The sequence below is a fragment of the Magnolia sinica genome, chromosome 10 (assembly GCF_029962835.1).
Source record: "Magnolia sinica isolate HGM2019 chromosome 10, MsV1, whole genome shotgun sequence".
Lineage (NCBI taxonomy): Eukaryota > Viridiplantae > Streptophyta > Magnoliopsida > Magnoliales > Magnoliaceae > Magnolia > Magnolia sinica.
In genome coordinates this window covers 13,875,606-13,901,781 of record NC_080582.1, presented here as the reverse complement: position 1 = coordinate 13,901,781, position 26,176 = coordinate 13,875,606, and the positions used below count along the sequence as shown (strand labels likewise).

Genomic DNA, 26,176 nt, shown 5'->3' with positions numbered 1-26,176 from the left:
AGACCCATGCGTTTGGGCGGGTGTGTGCGGGTGGCTGTAGTTCGACTACATGGGTCCTTTGTGCCCGATGTCACTCGCCTCATGCTCGCCCGACTCAGGTGGTCTAGCCTACTATCTGACCAACCTTGATTGTTAACCATGTTTGCTCACACTTGTATGGAACCTGGGACACCCTACAACCGTTGTAGCTCATCAATAACCCACTTGAAATTTGGTCCACAGCCTCGTGAGCCGGACATGGTGGAATGGGATACTGTGTCCGAGCTGTCGGCCTATGCTGGGGTACCGCGCCTCCCCGTAGTGACCGCGAGCGATCCCTTTCTCATGGCACTCCTCATGTGCTTGAAGTCGGGGATGAGGAACCTGAAGGGATCATGGACCGCGGGGTCTCGGCCTCACGCATTGGGGGGTCTTAGTCTCGCAACCCGTTTAGGGCATTGATACGTGGGATGTACCAGATTCCCAAATCTGCTGGATGAATGGACCTAACTAATCACACGGCTAACACGATCATTGTATCGCACTAGTTAGCGTGGCGACTCGGCAGTCGAGGTCGCACTGAGGGAGTGTTGGCATTGGCGATCGTTAGATGGTGTCGCACGAGGGAGCGTTGTGGTGAGGGAATGCATCATGTCATGCTGCATACATGCGCATTAATAAGATTACTTAGATGTATGTGATTGTCTGCTTTTCATTAAGATCATATTATAATTGATGCCTGTGATAACTTAAGATTAATAGCACCCACTGAGTTGATCACTCACTCCCACTCTGGGACAGTGTTTTAAAACACCAACCAGACCCATTCATAGATGCAGGTGACCTGGGACTGGAGGAGCCTGGTGAGGCGAGCTTCGAGGAGGAGGACGAGCTATCATACTTCCAGCTGATGGAGGGTTCTCCGCCAGCTTGATCGGCAGGATTGGGTCACTGAGCAGGGGGCTCAGTCCTATTCTTTTGGTCTTGCTATTCTTTTCTGATTTTGTTGGGTAGCATCTTATGCAACCCATGTATTCTTTTGGACATGTATATATATATATATATATATATATATATATATATTTGTATTCAGTCTCTTTCATTTCAGTGGACTTGTGTGGATGTACTTCATGTTCCAGGAGATTCCAGGCTGCGCATTTAAATTGCATATTATTGAAAATTAGCTATAAGTGACCTCGGGAACTCGGGAGTCGAGTATATGCACGACCCCGAATTTTCAGGGCGTTACACCATGTCCAAGCTCTTACCCTCCCAAACAACAAGTGTGGCTCACTTTCCCTACCCTCTCATCTCTCATCTCAACCGTTCATTCATTATTTACCACCATCAAACTTGAAGGTAAGGTGCTAAGGAAGCTAAGGGAGCAAGGAGAAGGCCTAGAGGTGGGTGATCCACCGTTGATTTCAACTTTTGGGCCCACTTATTGGTGGGACCCATTATGATGTGTGTATTGTGTTCATGAGGGGCCCATAGTGGCGGGGCCCCCCTCAATCACCGTCTCTCTCTCTCTCTCTTTGAATGATGATGATGATGAAGGGGTGCGTGTGGCCCACCATGAATGACATATTTCATGTGGGACCCATCGAATGAATGTGTTGGATCTACACCATCCAGCCCATTAGCGGGCCCGGATGGAAGGAAAACATAAATATCAAGTGGTCCAAACCGATCGGCCATGTGTATGTGGGACCCACCATGATGTCCCTGTTTATCCTCGCCGTCCAGCGTCTCTGGACGTAATAAGGATGGCTAATATGGAGTACGTGTATTGATAAGGGAAGGAAATGGTGGGCCGCTCATGTAGGCCCCACCTTGATATATGTATACAATCCACGTCGTCCATTTCATTGCTCAACCTATTTTAGGCGTTGAGCCGAAAAATGGAGTCAATCCGATAATCAAGCGGGCCATACCATAGGAAATAGTGGGGTTAACCGTTAAAACCCGCCTTGATGCTTTTATCCGCTAAAACACGCTGCATATCGGGCTTGATGGGTTTGTCCCGAGCTATGGAATTCAATGGTTAGGTCGGATTTGTCCGAGGCGGGCCCCACCTACCAAAAACCACAGAAAAATAATAAAAAATAAAAAAAATAAGGTGCAGCTGCTGATGCTGCTGCTGTCAGAACGCACGTAGGCGCTGCCTGCGCACTGATGGATGGACGGCCTGGCAGGGACCAACGGTCCCAGCCGGGGGCCCCGCCTTGATGTGTCCCGATCATCAACATCATGCATTTGATGGCCCGTTAGGGCAGTGGGCCCCACCCTAAAAACCAGCCCTATCCGAAGCTCAGGTGGCCCACATCATAGGAAGCAGCGGTGGTGGAACGACTGCCATTGAAACCCTTTTTGGGTGGGCAGAAATTTTGGATCATATGAAAGTTGTTTTTTTTTTCTTTTCATCCGAGTCCGTGTGACCCTATTAACGGGTTGGATTGCAAATAAACATTTTTGGTGGGCCCAGGTCTATGTGACCGTACTAATAGGTTGGTGGAAAATAAACATTAAGGTGGCCCAGGGTCTATGACCGTACCAACAGTTTGGGTGGAAAATAAACATCACCGTGGGCCCCTGGTCCACGTGACCCTATGAACAATTTGGATGGCAGATAAACATCACCGTGGGCCCCAGGTCCACGTGACCTTATGAATAGTTTGGGTGGCAATTAAACATTTCGGTAGGCCTAGGGCCCACCCCAGGTCCACATGACCTTATCAACTGGTTGGGTGGAAAACAAACATTATGGTGGGCCCCAGGTACTTATGGCCTTATCAATAGATTGGGTGGAAAATAAACATTTCGGTGGGCCCCCATGTCTCTGTGATCTTATCCACAATTTGGGTGAAAAATAGACATTGTGGTGGGCCCCACAAGGGACCCACTAATGTATGTATTGTACCTACACCTCTGATCGATGGGGACCCCCACCATGAGGTATGTGATTTATCTATGCCATCCATCCCTATGGGACCTACCATGATGCATGTGTTGCATCCCAACCGTCCAACCATTTTGAAAGCCCGTCTCACGGCTTGAGACTAAAAATGAGACAGATATAGGATCAAGTGGACCACCTAGTACAAAGGCAGTGGGGATTGAGCTTCTACCATTGAAATACTTTTGTAGTCACAAAGGTTTGGATTGTTAGGAAATTGTTTTTCCCTTAATCCAAGTTTGTGTCGCCCCATGACCAGATTGGATAGAAAATGAATACTATGGTGGGCCTTAAGAATTTTAATGGTGGAAATCATTATCACCACTGTTATTTGGAGCGTGGTCCAGTTAATCTTTTGATATGATTCATGATATATATAAGGCCCATTGTAGTGTGATTCCCCATGAGTTATAGGTTGACCTTTATAGCGGCAGTGCCTTGGGAGTAATATTGGTTTGATGTCCACATTTTAAGGCAATGTTAGTTAAATGTCCGCATTGTCACTCTCCTTAAGGTCCATTGATAGGCCCATACTTGTAGTGTGTAGGCCGTCTAGGCCCATCTTCGCTATACACAGAGCCCATCACCACATAACTTGTTTAGTATAGATCCATGATTCACGATCATACGCATCATATGTATGCCTGATATGAGGAGTGACTGATTATAGCATATGCCTCCGGGCAGATTGTTTATAGGCTCCCTGATAGGCAGAGTTGCCCCACATGAGTGCTCGGTACGCGCAGGATTGTTGTATGTCTGATGCTATGATTCATGCACTTGCATTTGTGTAATTATTGTATGTCCTAGTGACATCAGGGCCATGGCCTCCACAGACACATTGTGGGTGGCTGGATTGGATACCGAAAATATTGTTACTAAGCATCGGAGCGCCATAGATGTCCCTGGGTGAAAATCCTTAAACCCGATGGTACCAAAGGATGACTCCAACTTCGAGACCGAGTGGATATATGAGCGCACGAGGGCCGAATACCAGGAGGCCGCATCTCCCACTGTGTCATGGTCGGTTGGAAAGGGGTGTGGCCTTACTCACCCGAAGGTATGGAACAATACTAGGCTGAGTTTGACCAGATCGTGAATGGGTCCACTATCGAAGTGCCAGATATGTATTGGTAGACTATTGGGCAGCGGATAGTAAGGTTTCTTATGCTCACTTAGACTGTGCGGCTGGGAGAGCGACGGTGCCATTTGGAGTGTACTAAACCCCGATGAAAATCCAGAATGAGAACTGTATTGATATATGATGAGGATTGGCATACTTGAGTTGCATCTCGCATCGCATGGCCGTGTTATGGCCGATAGCATTCATATCCTACACCGCATAACCTTAGTACGGCTGATTGCATTCATTTACTCATCAGCATGATTCCACATTACTTTGACCTTATATTTTGAGCACGCTCATATTGCGCACACATTTATACCACGCTCTAAGCTTTCTATAAGCTTATGCATGATCGATGCATAAAGGTGACGCCAGGATGCAATCGTAGCCATAGTCTCATCGCAGTTGGAGCGTTCAGCAGAGCTTCTGGAGTTTTTGTTACTTTCATTATATTGTATTTCCCTTTCATATGCATTATACTCAAAAGTTTTTTATCATAGTGGATTTTGTGATGGTGTTCTTATGGTTATTGTTCATGGTTATGCTTATACTGAATTAAAATCATGCTTGAAATCCTCCTTATAGGATCCCAAGATCGGAACCTGGTGTATAGATGCAGGGAGCCGAGAATGGGGTACTATGGAGGCTGTCAGCGCCAGATTCGGCAATCGAAATTTTGTGAGCCCGGTTTTCGAGTTTGGGACGTGACACTCATGAACAGGGTCTTCAAACTGTATTTAGACCGATTCGTGATAGTGTTCATAGATGATATTTTAATTTACTCCAAGACGCAAGAGGATCATACTGAATACCTTCGAATAGCTCTTCAAACTCTAAAGGACAATCAGTTGTATGTCAAAGCTTCAAAATGTGACTTTTGAAAGAATGAAGTAAATTTTTTGAGGCACGTGGTATCGAAAAAAGGAGTGTAGGTAGATCCATCGAAAGTCGAAGTAGTGTTAAATCAGGAGCCCACCAATGTGACAGAAGTGCGCAGTTTTCTCATATTAACTGGTTATTATAGAAGCTTCATTGAGGGATTTTCTAAGATAGTAAGGTCGTTGACTAACTTGACCAAAAAGGGCACTTCTTTTAAATGGAATGAAAATTGCGAGCAAACTTTCTCTGAATTGAAAAAGCGATTAAGGGAAGCCCCAGTACTTTCTTTACCAGCAAAAGGGGAAAGATTTTTGGTATATACTGATGCATCTTATTAAGGGTTGGGATGCGTGCTAATGCAAAGTGGTAAAGCAATAGCATTCGCGTCAAGACAGTTGAAACCTCGTGAGCAAAATTATCCCACTCACGACTTAGAGCTTGCAGTTGTAGTGTTTGTCTTAAAATTTTGGAGACATTATCTTTATGGTGAGCAGTTTGAACTGTACTCGGATCACAAGAGTTTAAAGTATCTTTTTGATCAAAAGGACCTAAATATGTAGCAGAGGAGATGGATGGAATTCTTGAAAGATTATCATTTCGATATCTGCTATCATCCAGGTAAGGCGAATGTCGTAGCCGACGCGTTAAGCAGGAAGACACGCAAGCTGGTGGCAAGTTTAATGATTAAAGAATAGGAGACGCTTGATATAGTTAAAGATTTTGAAGTCAGACTTTGTATCGATGAACCTCGGGCTTATATCAGTAATTTAATGGTGCAACCCAATCTGGTTTGTAATTTTTTAATTATCCATTTAGATTAGCCCTTTAATTCTTATATTAGGATGTAGTTATTTAGGATTTTCTTTTATAGGTGCGATGAATAATAGAACCGCGGAAGAATGGTGCATGGCTACAAGAGAAAATAACAAAAGGGAAAGGACAATTCGGAGTGGCAATTAGGCTCTGATGGTGGGGTCAAATTTCAAGGGAGGTTATGTGTTCTAGATATATCTGAATTGAAGCAAGAAGTCTTAGATGAGGCACACCGCACAAAATTCATCATCTACCCAGGATGAACCAAGATGTACCGTGATGTACAATGTCAATATTGGTGGAGTAATATGAAGAGGAAGATAGTCAACTACGTTGCAAGGTGTCTTACTTGTCAGCAAGTTAAAACAGAGCATCAGAAGTCGTCGGGACTTTTACAACCGTTACAGGTCACAGAGTGGAAGTGGGAGCACATATCGATGGATTTTATTGTCAGACTACCGAAAACAAGTCATCATCATGATGCGATATGGGTGATCGTGGATAGGCTAACAAAGTTAGCACACTTCCTTCCTATATATATTTCTTCATTCCTAGATGAGTTAAGCAAACAGTATATCAAGGAGATCATTAGACTTCACGGCATTCATGTGTCCATAGTATCCGATCGAGACCCCAGGTTTACATCATGTTTTTAGATGAGTCTTCAGAAGGCATTGGGAACAACGCTAAACTACAGCATGACTTTTCATCCACGGACTAACGGGCAAACAGAGTGGGTAAATAAAATCCTAGAAGACATGCTTCACAGCTGCATTCTTGACTTCAAGGGAAATTGGGACGACCACCTCTATTTAGTAGAATTCGCCTACAATAATAGTTTCCAATCCACTATTGGCATGGCACCATTCAAAGCTTTATACGGAAGACCTTACAGGTCACCAAATTGTTGGACTGAAGTGGGCAAAAGAACATTGTTGGGATGCAACTAGTGCAAGAGACATCCGAGAAGATTATCATCATCAAAGAACGTGTAAGACCCATATCCTAGTCCGTACCATTCCGTGGGCTTCCATGGTTCTTCCGGTCAAATTTCGGTAATCCTCGACCCGTATCCAATATTTGCGCACGATCCTAAGCCGAGTCTTACATACTAAAGTTGGCTCGACCTGAAACTTTTATCTTAGCGACCGCGTCGTAGCCGCGGTTTCAACATTACGACTCATGCACCGACCCGATACCCAGGCTAGAAGATATGGGCCAACGTTCATTTAAAGGAAAACGCCGCGCGTGGAATTTCCAAGAGAATCTCTACGACCTATCCTATTAATCAATCAATCAATGTCAAGTACAAGTCAAGTACAAACAACCCATCCCTTTCCATTTCTAAAGTCAACTCTCTCTCTCTCTCTCTCTCTCTCTCTCTCTCTCTCTCCACCCATCCCTTTCTTACAACTCCATCACTCCACCCATCACTCCATCGTCTTTTTATCACATCACTCCTCTCTCTCCCTTATTTCTCAAAAACAACCTCCCAAGCAACAACACCCCACGTCCAAATCTTCCCAAGCTCTCCCAAATCAACAAATGTGGCTCACCCTCTCATCTCTCATCCCCACCATCAAAACTCCATCAACCACCATCAAAAGTGAAGGCAAGGAGCATAGGAGTCCAAGGGATCAAGGAGGAGTGTAATAGGTGGGTGATCCACCATTAATTTCAATTTTTAAGGGCCCGCTTGTTGTGGGACCCACTTGATGTATGTGTTGTAATCATGAGGGGCCCATAGTGGCAGGGCCCCTCCATCATTGTCTCTCCTCTCTCTCTCTCTTTCACTCCCTCTCTTTCTTTCTTTTTTCCTATTTTATGTGATCATGTGGTCGTGTGGCCCACTCGGATGGACCCCACCATGAAGCATGTATTTTATCCAAGCCATGTGTAGGTGGGGCCCACTTTATATATGTGTTGTACCCACACTATCCACCATTTGATAGCCCACCTGAGCAGGCCCAAACCATCCAGCGTCCAAGGACGCTGGACGTCAACTGAGAACACAAATATTAACTTTCGTTCAAAGCTCTTAGAAAGGGCCACTCATATAGGCCCCACCTCGATGTATGTATTTAATCCAAGCCCTCCATCCCATTTCCCAGATCATTTTAGGCGTTGAGCCAAAAAATGAGGTTAATCCAAGTATCTGGTGGGCCATAGCATAGAAAACAATGTGTCTACCGTTGAAATCCACCTTGATGTTTCGACACGCCAAAATATATCGAATATTGGGCTTATTTGGCTTGTCTTGAACTATAGGAGCCATTGGGCGGGGTTGATCCTCACGATGCGGGCCCCACCTAGGAAAAACCTCAGAACAATCCAAATAAAAAAAAAAGATATAAGGCAGCCGCAGGCGCTGCTGCTGCTGTGGACGGACGGGTAGGCAGGGATGTGGGTCCCAGCCATGGGCCCCACCGTGATGTGCGTTGAACATCAACATCTTGCATTTGGTGGTCCCCCCTTAGGGCAGCGGGCCACCCCAAAAATCCGCCGTATACAAGACTCAGGTGGACCATGTCACTAGAAACAGTGGGATTGAACCGTCTGCCATTGAAACCCTTTTAGGTCAGAGAAGTTTTGGATCATTCTAAAATTTGTTTTTCCTCTACATCTAAGTCTGCGTGATCTTATCAACAGATTGGACGGCAGATAAACATTATGATGGGCCCCATGTGGGACCCACTGATGCATGTATGTATACTTACACCGTCATCCTTTTAGTGGGACGCAATGATGTATGTTCCTATCCTCACCGTCCACACCACTGGACGGTGGTACCCACCATGACGCATGTGTTGCATCCAAGCCGTCCAACCATTTTGAAAGCTCATTTTATGGCATAAGCTAAAGAATGAGATAGATCTATAGTTCAAGTAAGAATGAGATAGATTTATAGTTCAAGTAGACCCCACCATTTAACAATAGTGGGAACAGTGACATTCACCGTTCAAAACTTCTTAAGGGCCACTGTAGTTCCGATCAAGCTGATGTTTTTGCTTTCACTTCATCTATCTCCATGAAAATTTATGAATAGGTCGGATCCCAAAATAATACATAACGGTGGGCCCTGTAAGATTTTTTTTATGGTGGAAATCATTGTCGCCACTATTATTTGGAGTGTGGTCCAGTTGATCTTTTAATATGATTCATATATATATAAGGCCATATGATTAGGCCCGTCTTGATGTATTTGTGGTCGTCCGTTGAGGCCCACCTTGGTATATATATATATAAAGCCCATGTGATTAGGCCCGTCTTGATGTATTTGTGGCCCGTTGTTAAGTCCCACTTTGATATATATGAGGCTCATGTGATGCAGCCCATTTGATGTATTTGGAGCCCTTGGGTCGAGGCCCAATGAGATGTACATAAGGCCCATTACAATATGTGATTCCACCATGGTTATGTAATGATGTTCATGGCAGGCCATGCCTTGGGAGCAATGATGGTTTGACATCCACATTATAAGGATAATGTTGGTTAAATGTCTGCATTATAACTCTCCCTAGGGCCCATTGTTAGGCCCATACTTGTAGTGTGTAGGCCGTTTAGGCCCATCTTCATTATGAACAGAGTCCACCATGTTTAGTATAGATCTATGATATATGCTCATACACATCATATGTATGCTTGATATGAGGAGTGACTGATCATAGCATATGCCTTCAGGCAGATTGTTTATAAGCTCCCTAATAGGCGAAGTTGCCCTACATGAGCGCGCGGTACACGCAGGATTGTTGCATGACTGGTAGTGTGATTCATGCACTTCGCATTTGTATGACATGATTACTGCATGCTCTAGCGACATCAAGGCTGTAGCCTCCACAGGCACATCATGGATGACAGGATCGAACACTAAAAATATTGTTTCTAGCATCGGGGTGCCATAGATGTCCCCTGGTGAAAATCTCTAAACTCGAAGGTACCAGAGGATGACTCCAACGTCGAGACCGAGTGGATATATGAGCGCACGAGGGCCGATTACTAGAAGGCCGCATCTCCTACTATGTCGTGGTCGGTTGGAAAGGGTGTGGCCTTACTCGCCCGAGGGTAGGGGCATTACTAGGTTGAGTTTGACTAGCTTGTGTATGGGTCTGCTATCGACGTGTCGGATAGATATTGGTAGACTATTGGCCAGCGAATAGTGAGGTTTCTTACGCTCACTTGGATTGCGCGCCTAGGAAAGGGGTAGTCCATTTGGAGGGTACTAAACCCCGGTAATTATCCAGACTGAGAACTGTACTGATATTTGATGCTCTAGTGAGGAGCTGCATTGATATGTGGATGAGGATTGGCATGCTTGACTGGTATTTCGCATCGCATGGCCTTGATATGGCCGATAGCATTCATGTTCTGCACTGCATAGCCTTGGTACGGCTTATTGCATTTACGTAGTCATCAACATTATTCCGCATTACTCTGACATTGCAGTCTGAGCACGCTCATATTTCGCACACACTTACACCACCCTCTAAGCTTTTTATAAGCTTATACACGATTGATACGTGCAGGTGACGTTAGGACACAGCCGTAGTCTCGCCACAGTTGGAGTGAGTAGTCGAGTTTCTAGAGTTTCTGTTATTTTCATTATCCTGTATTTCCCTTTCATACGCATTGTACTCAAAAATTTTGATCATAGTGGATTTTATGATGGTGTTCGTGTGGTTATTGTTAGTGGGTTATGCTTATGGTTATGCTCATTACGAATCAAAATCATGTTAGAAATCCTCCTTGTAAAATCCTAGGATCAGAACCTGGTGCATAGGTGCTAGGAACAGAGAATGGGGTACTACGAAGGCTGTCGGTGCCGGATTCGGCGATCGAAAATTTTGTGAACCCGGTTTTCGAGTTTGGGGCGTGACAGAACGTCTACGTACCGCTCAGAGTTGCCAGAAGAGCTATGCTGATAATCACCGAAAGAACTTGGAGTTCATCATAAGAGACCATGCGTTCCTGAAGATATCCCCGATGAAAGGAGTTATGTGATTTGAGAAGAAAGAAAAATTAGCACCACGCTACATTAGACCATTTGAGATTTTACAGAGAGTAAGCCTCGTAGCCTACAGATTAGCCTTACCTCCTCAACTTTTTGACATTCACGACGTATTTCATGTATCTATACTTCGGAAGTATGAGAGAGACACATCGCATATCATAGACTGGGAGCCGTTGGAAATCCGAGAGGATGTCTCATACATACAACAACTGATTCACATCCTCGACAGGAAGGAGCAAGTACTTCGAACAAGAAGAATCCCATTTGTGAGGTTTAGTGGGGGCATCATGGTGAGGATGAAGCTTCGTGGGAGCGAGAGGATAAAATCTAAGAGAAGTACCCTCATCTCTTTATATGATAGGTATGTTAAATTTTCAGGACGAAATTTTTATTAAGTGGGGTAGAATGTAACAACCCATTTTTTTAGAACCAACCCCATAGTCCGCTTATGTGTGACCCACCTAAGTTTTGGATCAGCCTCATTTTTTGCCTTGTATCCTCTCATGGCTAGGCCGAGATGATGAACGGAGTAGATTTATATCATCGTTAGTGGCAGCCGCCATATCTAAAAAAATAAATAAATAATAAAATAAAAATAAAAATTTTATCTTCCTCATGTCTCCGCCGTCTAGTCCACCTTCTCCATTCTTCCTTCCTTTTCGTACGATAATGGGCACTGAACCTTCTACGAAATGAAACTGCCCACATTCATCACTCTTCCACCTCGTTCCTCACATCCATTAAAAAGCAAGGAAAGATATAAACAAAGATTGAATCATATTGAAAAGGGAGAAAGGGAGAAAGAGAACCCCGGTAGATCAAGAAAGAGAGCTCTGTAAATCAAGAGAAAGAGAGATTAGAGCGGGGCCTGATCATCAGACTTTTAAGGTAGGCGATCTTATCTTGAAGTTTATCATTTTTAGTTAATTATTATGCTTTTTTTATTCCAAAATTTTGATAAGAATATTATTGTCAGTTAATTATTATGTAAGGAATCCTACTCATTTATGAATTTCTATTTTATAATTTCTGATATTTAATGTTCATAAAATTTCTTAGAAATAAAATTATCAAATTCATTTATACATGATGTTATATATATATATATATGTAATAAAATAAACAATTTATCTAAGTTTATATTTTAATTTATAAATTCTATATATAAAAATATTTGTTAATATTAAATTAAAATGAGTTATTCCTAAATTTTAAAATTCATTTATATAAAGGTAAATTATTAAAAATAGAGTATGTTCAAATTAAGTTATGAATTTTTTAAGTTAGATGTAATATAGTATATGCAGATAGATTTTATTATTTTATATCAGAATTGTTGAATTTAACTCAGAATTATTTTTTGTAAAAAAAGAATTAATAACTTAAATTAATTTGTAACTTTTAAGTCTTGTTTAATATATGTATTTAACTTCATAAGTAATAATTAATTAAACTAAATTAATCTAGATCGAGTGAAATTTCAAATATTAAAATAATTTATTAATTTAATTTAAAGTAAAGTGGTTGCAATTAAATTGTTAACAAACAGTTAAATTAAAATTTTAATTTTTTTGAGTTTGAGAATTAATATTAATTATACTAATTGGGAATTAAAAATTATTATTATTATTTGTTGTAAGAATTAAATTAATGTAAATCTAAATTTAAAGTAATTTTGAAGAGTTTAAAAATAATTAATTATAATTCAAAATTTTAGTTATTTGATAAGTATTATGAAGTCTGACTTGTATGATTTCTTAAATTAATTAGGTCGAAATTTAATATGATATTAATTCAAACTTCTAATTATTATTCTAATTTAAACTCTAGTTTAAGTTATAAAATAAAATAATAATAATAATTTAAATATAAGGTAAGACTAAACTTTTATAAATTAATAAATAGGAATTTAAATTTTGAATAAAATAATTTATTTACATTGCAAATAAGTAAATAAATGAAAAATTCAAATTTTGAGACAAATTTGGTATTCCAGCATTTTCAGGAGTTCTTGTAAATTTTTCAGCACTATTATAGGAAATAACTTGATATTTTAACAAATTTCAGAAACTAAATTTTAATAACATCAAATTTATGCACCTCGTATAAAACTTGCATTATAGTATAGAAATTTGATTTATTAAATTATTATTTATTTGTTTTTATTGATTTTAGAATTGTTCATGTTATTCATGCTTCTCTATTGATTATTTAATTGTAAAAAAATATAATTGTATCAGCAAGTAAGGCAATCGTGTCCCTTGGGTGAAAGACCATAAAGCTAGCAAGTAGGGCAATCGTGTCCCTTGAGTGAGAGACCCTAAAGCCAACAAGTAGGGCAATTATGTCCCTTGAGTGAAAGACCCTGGAACCCACTAGATCCTTTGGAATCTCCTTTGTGTAGGGCGTATGAGTACAATTGTGTGCGCGGACATACGTCAAAGGTACAACTGGAGCAGTAGTCTGACCAGCTAACGTATAAATGGGTCCATCACCATGAGGTACTAGTGCGTGGGCATTAATGCAACATTGTAAGTGCTATGGTTTCTAGCTCTTATTATTGTCAAATTTTGTAGTGCCAAAACCTCTTGGAATCTATGTCTTGTGTAAGGCATCTACATATTCAAGACAATGCATCTCATGTACAAGGACAAAGGTCTTTACTTCAAGAACTTTAAATGCAATTGTGATTTCAATCTTCCAAGCTTTAAAGTTCAAGTTTTCAAAGCTTCGTCTAAGTTAAGACAAAGTTTCTACAAGCTCAAGCTTCAACGTATTACAAATTCAAGCTTAAGAAGTCTCAAGCTCAAGATTCATTATATGACAAGATATCAAGCTTCATGAACTTCAAAGAACAACTATCAGCTGAAGCAAATGAAGATTCAATGTTCATACATTACTTACAAGGTATGAATGACCCTAGATTGACCTAAGGTAGGTTATTTTGAATACATAATTTAAATTAGGTTACTTTATAAGTGCATTGACTGTTTCTCGACTAGTCTTGGACTATGTTCGACTAGTCCTAGCATTGGCTCGACCAGTCCAAGAATTCCTCGACCAATCCTAAGTTTTTTACTGATTTTTGAAAATTTTTGTTAAAGCCTCGACCAGTCATGTGAACAGTGCTCGACCTATGCTCAACCAGTCCTGCAGGCTCGACTCAAAGTCCAGTAACTAAATTGGGTTTCACACGCCCAGTCGTGGACAGGACTCGACCAGTCGACCAGACCCTACGACCAGACGTAGAACGACCTTATCTTATCGCACCCAAACTTTCAAAAGTTTGTTGGTCCTACGACCAGTCGTGCTGACCTCAGGACCAGTCGAGAGTGCGATTTCTGCAATTATAAATGGAGCACGAATTTCAGAGTTTAATATCCAATTCAAGCTAAATCAATATGCCAGTCTGAGAGATAAGTTAGTGATATTCTAAAGCTATTTATTGCTCATTTTATATTCTTTTTAATTAGCTTTCTTTGTATTTGATTTTATATTCTACATTCTAATTTTATTTGAAAGAGGGATTGAAGTATTCCCATTTCTTGGAATCAAAATCAAATCAAGCTAGCCCAATGTGTTTTAATATAAAATCTATTTAGAACCTAGAACTATTTCATAAGAGAGTGTGAACATTGAACTTCTACGTTGATCCTCTACTCCGATTTGGTTCTACCGGGCTACATCAAAAGGAGAATATTCAGATAAGTATTTTACAGTTTTGTAAATTCATTATTTTTGTTTTATTGAGATTGTGGCAGAAAAATCTCTTTGTTTTGGTTTGTCTGAGGTGATCCAAAAAATTCAAAGTGTGGGGTTTTTGAATTGTGTAAGCCCACTTAAAAGACACAATTGTGAGGGTTTTAGGTGAACCTTAAAAAACCTATTTTCATAGTGAACACTAATATCCACTATGTGAGGATATTAGGAGTGGAGTAGTTGTGTGGCTGTTTTTCTAAACAGTTGGTGTACACACAAGCGAACCACTATAACTTCTGGTCTTGTGGTTGATTGATTATTTCTTTTTGTGGATGTTTGTAATTTCCCTTTTTACATTTGTGGAGAATGTTGTAATTTCTTTTATGCAAGCGTGGGAATGTTGTAATAGCTTAGTTATTTCCTTTGCTATTTATGTCTTTATTCCTCTGTATCAGTTTGAGTTTTTGATGCACAGACCGTTCTAGGAATCAGGTTGTCCTACCATAAACCTTTGATTTTTGGTGTAAGGTTGTCCTTAGAACAATATATGTATCAACCTCTCAATACTTGTACCCTTAAGGTTGTATTTAATTTCAGCATTGTGAGAATGGTTATTGCTATCAGTATTTATATTTGTTTAAATTCCGCTGTTAATTTTTTAATTTGGCACAGTCCTATTCACCCCCCCTCTAGGACTTAATAGGAGCGCCTTTTGAAACGTGACCATCCACTTGGGTATGGTGTTGTAAGAAATGATATAATTGTTATGAGAATTCATAGAAAATATCACATGCATCACATTTTCACAATTCTGTTACTTAAATTCATTATTTGTATTCTATTTTCCTCTATTATTATAAAAATTTGATATTATCTAAACATGTTAAATTTTGAGTAAGAAATGACCCTATTAGGCTGTTATGCTCACCCTACTATAAAAAATGCACAGGTGTAGAGCTAGAATACTATGAGCAGGCCGGCCTCTACTATTAGTTTTATTTTCTAGAAAATTAGGTTTAGTTTTAATTCAATCCAATTTTTTGGTTATTTAAGTTTAGTTTATGTTCAAATTTTGATGTAGAAAGAGAAGACTATCAAGAGAGTTAACACTACCAAAAAAATGAGAAAAGGCTACAGACTAGATATGTCTATAGCTACGGCTTTAATCTATAGTAAATTAGCTACGAATTTAATCCGTAGCTAAAACGTACCTAATCGTAGCTAAAGCATACCTCCCCATAGGACCTTATTAGAGACTGACGATGCTTAAGGGGCTCCATGGGGCCCATTGTAATATATTTATTTTATCGAATCGGTTCATCAATTTTGAAATATTATTTCAATGAATGAGCCCAATAATTAGAAAGATCAAAAGTCTAAGTGGACCACACCATGAGAAAAAATGAAAAATAAATTTATATCGTTAATATGTGGTGTGGTCCACTTAAATCTTAGATCTGACTCATTTGTTGGATAAACCCTAAATATGAGCCATTAAAATGAATAGATGGAGTGAATAATTGACATACACATCGGTGGGCCCCTGTAACGCCCTGAAAATCGGGGGTCGAGTAAAAGTCCAACTCCCGAGTTCCAACACATCACTTATGCAACATATTTTATGATAATTAAATATTGTCTGTATTAGTGCATAAAATATGAATAAGATTAAGCCAAATTAGCAAAACATAATCCAGGGACAGTTGTAATACGTAAGCGAAAGACTGACTCTAATATGTATAACTCTACAAATCAGTATAAGTCTCCAAAGTATGTATGCATTGTCAGGTCAATAATTATATGTATTGTTTCAAAATGCAAAATGTCAAAAATGTAATAGTCCACTACAAGTATAACCCTGAAGCCTCGTCGATTCAGAACGGTCTACGAGAACCCACCTGAATACTGCATATATGAGAATGCCTCCTCATCGTCCTCAAAGTCCGGCTCCGCCTCGCAGGCTATGCCATCATCTGAACCTACAACAGGGTCTGGTTGGTGTTTAAGATATCGTCCCGTAACATGAGAGTGAGTGATTAACTCAGTGGAACAATAAAGCAAAGGTTAACATGTTATCAATTCAATCAAGCAGTAATGATAAAGAAATACAATCGAACATCCCTAAGTACTCTGATTAATGAAGAAATGGTATGAATAAATGATGCATGCCCTCACCTGCACTCCCTCGGTGATCTTCATCTAACGGTCACGCATGTCAGTCACTTCCTCGTGCTCTCTACACATCGCCAAACGACACATGTAATGTGGTGCATGAGTATAATTACCAAGTTCTAATTAGTCCTTTTCATATAGTAGGATTAGGAAGCTAAGGTACCTCCCTTATATCAATTCCCAAACGGTGATCCATTCTAGGGTCGTCAGTTCTAGTAAATCTCATACGAAGATACAGTTCTAGGTCACTGCAAAGGGCTCGTCACCTTATCAGTGCAGGCCTAGTGTACTCTTATTGCTATGTAAGGGCTCATCGCCTCTACGTAGTCTTAGCGTACGCTCGAGGTCACTACAAAGGGCTCGTCACCTTATCAGTGTAGGCCGACAGCTCGAATACAGTATCCCATACCACCGTATTTGGCTCACCAGTCTGGGTTACTCACTGGTCACTACGGGGAGGCTTGTCACCCCAGCATAGGCCGACAGCTCGACCACGGTGTCCCATACCACCATGCCCGGCTCATGAGTCTTAGCGGATCGAGGTACCAAGGTTAAAAGGATTTTCACTGGTGAGTTTGGTACCTTAAATTCAAGCAGTAGTGTCCAAACATGGTGAACATATATCGGGTCAATCGGGTTACTTGACGAGTTCAACTAGTACGAGCACACACCGAGTTGATCGACGTAAAGTGCACAACCACTCCGTGTGGCCTAACCATCGTCGACAACTGAAGTACGACTCGGATTCATCGATCACGTCCTATGTGGCAAAACAACCTCAGCCACCTATTTAGTACCTGTTACTGATTGCCTGGACTATATCGTAGTCCCAAATATATCCAATTCCAACAAGTATTCGTATAAAATAGTCAAAGCAGTAATAAACACATAATTCCAATCTTACAACTATTTGAGCATGTTATGAAATACAACATACACAGGAATTCACACATGCGCATTTCATAAGTAAAACAGGCAGTATAATATAAGTTGCATGGAGGAAATCATACACATAGTCAAGGTAGTTGAGAATCTTATCTCAACACCCAAATAAAGTACCTGATGCCAGGTACTTGCTTATTCAGACATTTTTACAAACACCTAGGCTACACTTTATAACATACGGGACGTATATTGGGATAACATGTATTTGGGCAAATCCTTTCATCAAGGAGTTGTTACACATACATCTTGAATATATACATAGTAATTAATCATGGCAAACATAATTTCAAATTCCATACATATACGATCATTTCTACAAATGCACGGATTACAATATACCCAGCAAGTTCATATATATAAGTAAAGCGAAACAGACATCACATTTGGCATGTGAAATAGCATCCACATCAGTAATAAACCATTAACTGACATTAAAAGCCTTAAAAACCATAACCTATACGTTTATAGTCTGCACCTTTCACCGGTAGACTCGTAGCGAACTCAGTTTTAAAAGTTAAGTCTTGTCTACGGCACCCCAATAACCTATAACAGGGAATAGGTTCGCTATTTCATCTATTACGCTAGTTGAAAACCCTAAGACAAGTTAGGGTTAGGATTCCTTACCTAAGTACGGAGTCGAAATCGCCTGTATAGCGATACAGAAATGGCAGTTGAGTGCGTGGAGTAGCGGGATCGAATCCCAGAAAGAATCTCCAACTCTCACTCTCACTTTCTCTCTTTTCCTTTCTCTTTTCTCTTCTCTCTCTCCTAAGGTTTCTCAAATTCGTATGAGGTGAGAGAGAGGGTTTAAGGTCCTTATATAGGCCCAGGTTTGATGGGAATGGCCCCAGGGCCAAGGTATACTTAGGTTATATACAAAGGGCGTCTGTTTCAGCCCAACGGAGCACTTCTGGTGGCCCTTTTTCTGCGTGCGGTCGGACTTAAGCTCCCTGACTATGGATCTAGGTCAGGCTGAGTTTTCGTTCCGATCGGGTTTGCAGATCGATCGTGGCATATCTGTGTCAGTTCAACGGTCACAGTCACTCGATAAGGGTCACAAGTACACCGACATGTGTGGGACATTTCTCCTGATCCGAAGGTGTATTTGGGTCAGATTCTGACGGTCTGAATCCTCATATTTAACCCGCAAGTGACACGACTCAGATTACTTAAATTTGGATTTTGTTTCTAAATTTTTTCATGTTTCTCACACATACTTTGCTCCAGGCTCAAATTATGCATTTCTAGACATAATCAAGACTTAATTTCTGAGGGGGTTGTCAAGTCCAGTAATGCGGTCATAACTGTATAGTTTTGTGGTCATCGGACTTTCGACGTGCGGTCTAAGTCCGATATGAAGTTTCAAGATGCTCCCGAGAGCAACGGGGTTTTGAGATGGATTCTAGATTTCAGGGTAATATAGCGTCAATGATTCTGCATGTTTTGGATCTTGTAGATCATATTTAAAGTGATTAGTGCTAATTTCATAAGCACTCTAGTTTAGCACTTGCTAACATTAACATAATTTCTAAAGGTTTTGGTCCTGGGTGATTTCTACCTGAGGTGGTACTCGGGTCCTTGTACGGATTTTTTCGAGACGTTACAGCCCCACAAGTCCTAAAATAAATCACTCCTAAAATCCCGTCCGCGCACCTCTCCCGCACACCCTATTTCACAAAAGCAAATCCCCCCCCCCCCCTCTCTCTCTCTCTCTCTCACACTTAGCCCTCTCTCGATCTCTCACGCTCCCTCACCCTCTCTCTATCTCTCAGCCCCATTTCCCTCTCTGTTTCCCAACCTCTCTGTCACTCTCACTAGGGTTTTTAAAACCCTCTTTCGCTGCAAGAAGGAGAAGAAGAAGAGAAGGAGAAGAAGAACGGTTAGTCTCTCTCTCTCTCATTTCCCTTTCCATTTCACATATCATCGTAAAATCCCTAAATCCAGCTTTCTTAGCTGCATCGGAAGCCGATCCGATCGATACTTCGTTCATCTCAGTAATTACAGAAGGAAATTAAGAAACTGATCTATCTGAAGTATGTTTCAGATCTCAATTCTCCGAAATTTGTGTTGAAATCCATGCAATTTCTCACATTTGTATGTCCCGTCTGCAGAGCGATCCAAAACCCTCGTTTTCATCTCCGTCGGATGCATTTGACCCCACCGATGCATTAGAATCCTTCCCTACACTGTCGATTACTGGTGGGAATCAAGGATCTGGTGTGTATCTACACACAAGTCCACCTAATGCATGGCTTGGACTTCCACATCGCGAAGTTGCCATGCGTGTCCACATATAGAGATGTATGTGGAAAGGTGCACGTGGGCTTAGCGGAACTCCTGTATGGTCTATTTGTTTATATATTAGTCTTTATTTTATAGGTTATCTTCAGATCTATATACTATTGATGATTCTCTCCCATTTATTCTCAACATTCTCTTAGCAAATTTCTTTAGCCTTGTCGGCATTGCAATAGTTTTGTCATATGCACAGGTAAAACTAAAAGGCTTTTTGTTGTAACAATCCAGATATCTGATTGGACTGTTTTAGTTCTATATGATCATATTTCTTAACACTACCTAGATAAAGTATGTTGTTCAAACATTTAATTGATATGTGCAGATTCTGTTCTTGCTTCTATTATTACCGTTTTGGTATATCTACAAAAAATTGCAAGTATGTGTCTAATGCAATTTCTTTATGCTAATATTTATTCCTTATTGATGAGCATACTTGGGATGATGATAGTAAAAACCCAAATTATTTATTTTCAAGTTAATCTATATGGTTTTATAATTATGTCCATTGTCCTAGTTTATTTCTAAGAAAGTAGGCGAAACTTGTAGTTTTAAGAAAACAGAATGGCAGTAGGCAAAAGACAGCATGCATGTAGGTGATTTTCAAGAACTGAGCTGAAAATCGTATAATTCTGTAGAGTTTTTATTTGCATATTCATCTGTCTATGGGTATGACGAAGAAGGGGCAAGTCATACTGGTTTTGGTCCCCAGACGAGTCATGTTCTGAAACACTACTTAAATCCATGCCCAGTGGGGTACATGGAGCCCAAAAATAAATGATAATAAACATCTAGTCATTGTTTTTGCTGAAAATACTAATCATTTTCACAAATTATTGTGGTAATGAAATAAGCACACCGCTAATTTTGAATTTGGAGCATCACCACCAAGAAGCTAAACTGTTGTTTGGAATAATTCTGAGATATATTCAAAGTTTTTCTTTGTTTAAGCCTGTTTAAACTTGAAGTTCTTCATTTTTTAGCCAGTTTGGAGTTATCTTGATGTTTCATTTTGGATACATTTTTAGTTTTCTGCTAAATCAGTCGACATAACTGGAGAATCTTTATTCCACTTCATTCTTGTGTTTGGAAGGTGTATTTTTTCTGCGGTAAATCCTAGATACAATAGAGCATTATGTTATAGTATTTCTAGAATTGAGTTCACTCAATCATTTCATGTAGAGAGAGTGGGTCCCACTAGTGTATCCTGTATGCTTATGCACATATCTTGTCTGGCTGGGTATTTAAACACATATACAATGCATATTGAGTTGTATATGTTGTATGAAGAGATGAATGAAAAGATCGAATTGGTTTTCAGCTCATTGAATATATGTTTTCATACCTTAAAATATTTGTGTGAGATATTATCTGATGCTGACTGAACAAAGTGACCATATTGTTTGGCACAATAGTGATATAGGTGCACCTTTCTGTAATTTAATTAGATTGCTCATCTGGTTTGCCATCGTGCAAGCTAATGTACAAAAATCTCCTTTTCCTTGCAATTCTAAACTTTTTTCCCATTGATGGGTTGCAAAGACAGTTTACCTATGGCTCACTTTCAATGGGGAAACAATTCCACTAATCATATAGGAAATTAAGTTTTTCCAATTGGGGAGATTTTTTGGGGCGCACCCCATTCACAATATGTTCCACAAGATGAAATGGCCTGAGTCATGGAAAGTTGGGCCCACCTGCACTGTTTCTTGCTGACAAAAGAAATTGCCATTTAACTCAGTCAAACTTTCTATCATAATAATCATCATAACCTTTTTCCTAGCTATTTGTGGTCCCCTTTACAGTTCTTACTTCACCAATTGTTCCTAAGGCCCTGTACTTGGGCCATATCATTGAGGTTCATATAGTGAGGTTCATATAGTTCCTCTTCTTATTTTATACTCATTGTTAGATATTTCTCATATTATTTATGTGAAGTATATCATTTCATGATTTAGATAATGCTCCTTGTTTATTTAGTGTCCAATTTGACAGAGTTGTTGTTTTGCCTTCTATTTTTCAAGGTCTGCAAAGTGGCCCCCATGGAAATCCTCTCCCACATGCACTTTACAAGCAAAATATGTGCTAATATGGCATGTGTCCAAGATATTTGATAGGAGCATAGGATGGGCTGCACCATGCAGATGACGATGACCATCTAATTTTGCTCTTGCAATTTGAACCACTCACTATATCATTTTTATCCATCCATTTGATAACCACCATTTGGTTAGTTAGGATTGATTTATCATTTTGATTTCCAACATGTGCCTTTCAAGATGTGCCTTACAATTTGAATGGTCTAAAAAGCTGTAATTGTGTGCCACGTGAGGAGTAACTGCCAATTTTAGAATGGTAACAACTCTTGCAACAGAACATGGAAAAGTTATATGACAATCTTGATCATACAAATAACTTAACCGATTGTGCTTTGAGCATAAAACAGAATTTCACCAACCACATGAAATTAATCATTTGATTTTGACTTGGAATTTGAACCATTCACTGTTAACCATCCATATAACCATCAATCAAATGGTGATTATCTTTGATTTATTAATGTGAATTTTGAAATGATAAATAGCCATGCATGAGTGCCACATTTGAGGAAGATGACTCACTAAACTACCATTTTCAAGATGTTTGTGAGCTCTGACATGTATGATGACTCCTTTGATAGTTAACTACAATTTTAAGAAAATGGTGATTATTTGGGTCATTTAGACCTGAGATGCATGGTGGGGATGGCATCCCCACCTCAGAATTTCTTGGATTTGTATAGATTAGATGCATGCATGATCTATGTAGATGTGTGGTGTGGATGTGTTGGTGGAGGGTTCATAGTATCGAAACCCTCCCCTTTGGTCATGATCTCTCTCTCTCTCTCTCTCTCTCTCTCTCTCTCTCTCTCTCTCTCTCTCTCTCTCTCTCCCTATTTTCTCTCTATTTCTTCCTCTTTTTCTACTGATGTTGGTGGCCCACTGATGTAATCAGAAAATCCTAGATCCACTAGAATTTTGGGGACGTCCAGGCCCACCTGAGAAAGGAGCTCTACATGACCCCGTATCAACAAGTAGATTGGAATCAAGTCCATAATTTTTGCAAAGGTTAGTTACATTAGTGTCTTTCTGATGCACTCAATAAGTTTTTTTTTGTTGTTTTTTTTTTTTAAATAAAAATAAAAAATCTTATATCGTTTACCTATGGTCATGAACACTGTAATCAGCCATTTAATCTTTTTGTAAATGGATTATTGGTAAAACTTCATGATTTTAGGAAACAACAAGTTGGGTGAGTGGCCATCACTGTGGGTTTGAGTTTACTAGAACTCTTCCAACATACACATGTCATGGTTATATGACACTCCAGGCTATCCAATTGCTTGCCCAATTGTGTTCAGAGCATAAAGTTACACAGGTAACCACATATATTTCAATTTGGCCCTTTGGAATTTGAGCCAATCACTGTTTGACTTTTAACCATCAAATGGATGGTTAGGATTGGTTGATTAGTGGGAATTTCGTCATATGGTCCATTCACTAGGCCCTGAACAGGCCTTCAATGCAGGAGGAACTGTTCCTAAATCATTGAAATCTGTAAAAGAAACCGTGGTATCCATGCTTCAGCTTAAATCAGAAACAGCTGGGGCTAAAAATCAAAACAGGGATTTTCTTCATCATTGGCATGGTGCTAAATGCAGCTGTCCAGGACCTTGCCATGCTCATTATAGGAAGGATCTTCCTAGGGTGTGGAGTCGGCTTCGCTAATCAGGTCTTTTTCTAGTTCCACTTCCGATTTATTCTTTATTTTATTTTAATTCAGTTCTGTTTAATCAATGAATCTGGCCCACCACCAATTCCCCATATCGAATTACGGGTGGTGGTGCGGACCGGAAATCACAATCCATCTTGAGCTAGCTAGGATCCCAGCCTTCCTCCTGACCGTCGGCTCCATTCTGGTTGTCGACACTCCTAACAGCCTCATAGAGCGTGGCCACCTCGTAAAAGGGAAGGCAGTGCTCAAGAAGATCTGTGGAACCAAATGTTGAGCCTGAGTTCCTGGAGCTTGTGGAGGCAAGCCATGTGGCCAAGGAAGTAAAGCACCCATTCAGTAACCTCCTTAAGCGATTCAGCCGCCCACAGCTGATTATTGATGTGGTCATGCAAGTCAGCCTCCCTGGCTTTATAAGTATAAAACACCCACAACAAATGACAAAACGGGTCATTTTCATAGCTAGACTTGATTAGTCTGATTTAGTTATCTTTAATTTCAGTGATCCATTGCAGTACCAAACACCCACAATGATTAACGATGTGGGTCATCTTCATTGGTAATGCTAGTGCCCAGTTTCTGAAATTTTCTTTCCTTTTCTTTCTTTTCTAAGTCTACAAGAGCATCCTGTAAAATCCTTCAATTTCTCACTGTGCAGGAAGGATGTGGTGTCACTGCCGAATGGTTTATCTACTCATGTCTTACTTGTATACAGTGCTTCCTCGTTGAAGCGAGCGATGTAATCTTTCAATGACTCCTTCGACTCTTGCTTGATAGCAAATAGGTGAGTGTTGGGCTTTCGACTTCTCTTACCACTTATGAATTGGGTAAGGAATAGCCAACTCAACTCTGCGAAGGAACTAATGGAATTTGGCTTGAGCTGCCGATACCAACTCCGAGCGGAGCCCATGAGCATGATCAAGAACCCTCGGCACATCATGGCATCTGTCACCGTCTGGATCTGCATTCATGAACAATAGGCTTCTACGTGCTCGGACGAGTCTCGGGACCCAGAGTATTGGATGATGGGAGGTATCCGGAACCTCTGAGGCATCACCTCGTTCATGATTTCTGAGGTGAAGGGAGGCTCAATCTCTTCCATCATTGCCTGAACAGCGGCGGGAACTGATGTCGGCTATTATTTCTTTTCCAGAGCTAGGAACTTGTCATTGAGCTCCGCGAACCGTTTCTCCCAAGGGTCCTTGTTTTTCGCTATGATTTCTTAGGTGTTTTCTATTTCTGGAGTCTTCCCCCTCCTCTGTTCTAGCCGATGTCGGAGATCCGTTGGTGCCAAGGCTGAAGTGACTGAAGCATTGGTCGGAGCTCGAGTGGTTGTATTCCAAGTCGAGACTTGGATCTGGGTCGGAAGAGGATTCTGACTCGAAGCCGGTATCTGGGGGTGTTGAGGCGCCTCAGGCTTCATACTCCTCAGCGTGGAGTGAGCTTCCATGACAAGACCGATTGGCTCGGGAACAGGGTTTTCCTGTGTCGGGCATGGTTGTGGGTCCTGTTATAGCTTCATCCGATTTACTTCATCACGTAAGGCCTGTATCTCGTTCTGCATGGCTCGATACTTGCTTGCCCGATTATGAGAATGCTGGGAAGGCCCCGGGGCTGATTCGGCATGAAGTAGTGAGGAGGAGCGAATCTGCTCATTTGGCTCTGGTTCCGCGGCTACTGCTTTATTCTTTCCTCTAGCCATTATACTTGAGAATAGGAACCTGACCTTTTGTATCAGCTTCCCACAGACGGCACCAAAAATGTTGAGGACAAAATCTGGACGGCTCTCCACTTTAACTCTCGAGGTCCGACTCACTTCAATGTCTCGAGCTTGCACACTAACGAGCAAAGGATACCCTGGCTAAGCCAGGGGACCCTCCGATGCCTAAGTTAGGTCAAGGGAATTTGGGTCTAAGTTGAGGAGCCAAGGGAGAGTGTAAGATGTTGCGTACCTGTAGCGGTGGGGTCTCATCGTATTTATACCTGATTGTCGAATGGTCTGGGTCCGTTAATCTCTGCACAATTCGCTCAATCAGGAGGATTTTCAGATCGTGGAGATATTGTATGCGATCTAAGGATCGTGTATTGTGTCATGCGCATCTACGAGCGAAGTAACCAATCACGTCCGCTTATGGTAGTTTCCAAGTTTGATGCATAATGCATTCACATTTCGCCCCAGCCTCAGCTCGAGCCGTCTCTTCTCTGAAGGAAGATAAGGATGAGGACGAGGATGAGCCCTCGGTCAGATGGTCCTTATTCAAATGAAGTCGGAGACGAGGACGGGGCCTTGGCTTGAGCTGTCGTTCATCAGTGGGATCTCACCTTACTCGGCTTAAGATCATCGTCTAAGGGTCCGCTTGGGCTTGACGTGGAGTTTCCTTTCCTAGATGCGTCTTCTATCATGAATCCGAACCGAGTTCTAGACCGAGTGGAGTGTGACTAGTTTTCACTTATCTGCTAAACATTCTGAAGGTCTTCCTCTTCAATAGTATTCACCGTTCTGGATATTCTTGCGGATCCGACCGGACTAGAA

At 40.8% G+C, this 26,176-nt stretch overlaps 1 long non-coding RNA gene across 1 annotated transcript; it reads left to right on the top strand.

Annotated features, from left to right (window-relative positions):
* Nucleotides 1-19,443: 19,443 nt before the first annotated feature.
* LOC131257361 (uncharacterized) lies at nucleotides 19,444-22,572 on the top strand. Its single transcript, XR_009177335.1, has 3 exons — nucleotides 19,444-19,610; nucleotides 19,689-20,251; nucleotides 21,897-22,572. It is a non-coding gene; the product is annotated as an uncharacterized LOC131257361 (long non-coding RNA).
* Nucleotides 22,573-26,176: the final 3,604 nt, after the last annotated feature.